The sequence below is a fragment of the Petaurus breviceps genome, unplaced genomic scaffold (genome assembly GCF_028583685.1).
Source record: "Petaurus breviceps papuanus isolate PSGF00001 unplaced genomic scaffold, PetGlider_PUasm1.0 287, whole genome shotgun sequence".
NCBI lineage: Eukaryota > Metazoa > Chordata > Mammalia > Diprotodontia > Petauridae > Petaurus > Petaurus breviceps.
In genome coordinates, this window is record NW_027186029.1 from 1120693 (window position 1) to 1122432 (window position 1740).

The 1740-nt window shown below is 57.0% G+C and overlaps 1 protein-coding gene across 2 annotated transcripts in view; it reads right to left on the minus strand.

Annotated features, from left to right (window-relative positions):
* The window catches only part of LOC138167697 (zinc finger protein 135-like), a 19434-nt gene that overhangs the window by 16752 nt on the left and 942 nt on the right, over nt 1-1740 (minus strand). The gene's annotated exons all lie outside the window — the stretch shown is intronic.

Sequence of the window (1740 nt, forward strand, 5' to 3'; positions counted from 1 at the left end):
CAGCCAGACTCACATCAGGTCTCCTCCAGAAAGCCCCTCAATGAGTCTGGAGTGAGGGCACCTGGGATCCTTCTCCTGCCAATTCAGGCCAGTCACAGCAGCCTCTCTAGGCTGCCTGTTTACCTGACTAGGCAAACCTGACAGAGTGCTGGCCCTGGAGGCGGGAAGACCTGAGTTCAGATCCAGCCTTGGACACTTCCTAGCTGGGTGACCCTGGGAGGGTCACTTCAACTCTGGAGAACATGGCAAAGCAGTCCAGCATCTTTGGCAAGAAAACCTCAAATGGGCCCAAAGAGTCAGATGCGACTCAACGAACAGTCCCTTCTAGCCCTAGAACGGCGGTCCTATCATTTGTGATCTATGCCCCTAATCAGGGCAAACCCCAAGTCCACTCAACATTCACCTGGGTGAGGCTGGCTCTCAGACGATACAATTAGCCCATTCACAGCTGAACAAACAGGGTCACCGTGCCTCCCAGTGTGAGGTCAGGGTCTTTCCCACCCTTGCTGTCAGCTGCTGCCCGTCCCCTCTGGGCTGGCTCTGCCCAGGGAAGGTATTACAAGAGAGTCCTGCTGGATAAGGGCCTATTCTGCCTGCAGACCATCCCCTGACCCACAAGTGAGGCCCAAAGCAACCAAGGAAGGAGAAAGAGTAAGACCCAGGAAGAAACTGGGGCCTTAAGCCCAAGGTTCACACACTAGCCCCGCACAGGACGCTTAATGCTGGGAAATGCACCATGTGTGCCCTCCTTGACTATGTCCTGTCTCAGGGGGCTCCCTGAGGCTCCACCCAAAAGCCCTGAAGGCAAAGGTGACTGTAGGGAATGGAACCCCAGAATCTCAGCTCTTAATTGGCCCCAGGGATGGCAGGGAGAAGCCTCCTTCCGAGGAGGAGGGCCTGCCTCACTCCACTTTTGCCCAAGGCTGAGCTGTTCTGTTCCCTGGGGCCCACCCAATGCCTTGTCTACCCTTTGGGTACTTCCCCTTAGAAGACTTTGGTCCCAAGACCTGGGTTTGAATTTTGGCTCTGCTGCTCACTAGACAGGGTCTGAGGGTCCTTCCATTTTTCAGTGTGACTCTATGATGGTCCCAAGTTCTCAGGGTACAGCACCCTGAGGGCAGAGATGCCATTTGAGAAAAAAGATCACGTGTACCTGGTGGGCCCCTGCCATCAGGACGTGGACCATTTACTACTCCTCTAGGCTCCCTCTTGCTGGGGAAGCACAGAGTCCTCAGGATGCCAAGGTGGGGGAGAAAAGGGGAGTGTTAGGGGCCACAGGGAGTTCGGGGTCTACCCCCAGCATAACTCGGCCAGTGGCGATGGTTTCAGGAGCGACCATGGAGCTGGGGGCTCACACAATCCCAAATCTCAGCCCTGGCCTAGTTCCTACTCTCAAGGAGCTTCTGTCCTGCTCAGGCCTCGGTCCAGATAGGTCCAGTTCCACAAAGTGACCGTTCACCCATGCTCTGAAGCAGGGAAAACCCTGAGGCCAAGGACATGCCCTGGTGGCCAAGCTTAGCTGGCAGGGGCCCAGGTCCTGGGCAATGGAGAGCCCCCCTGGTGTGGAAGTGTGCCACAGCTCAGCCCCCAGGCAAAGGATGGGGGAGACAGTGGGGAGCCCCAGCAGGTTTGTGGGGAGCAGGGACTGAACCTCCAGACAAGGGAAAGATGTGGAGGCAGTGGGGAGCCCCAGCAGGTTTGTGGGGGGAAGGGACTGAGCCCCCAGACAAGGGAAGGATG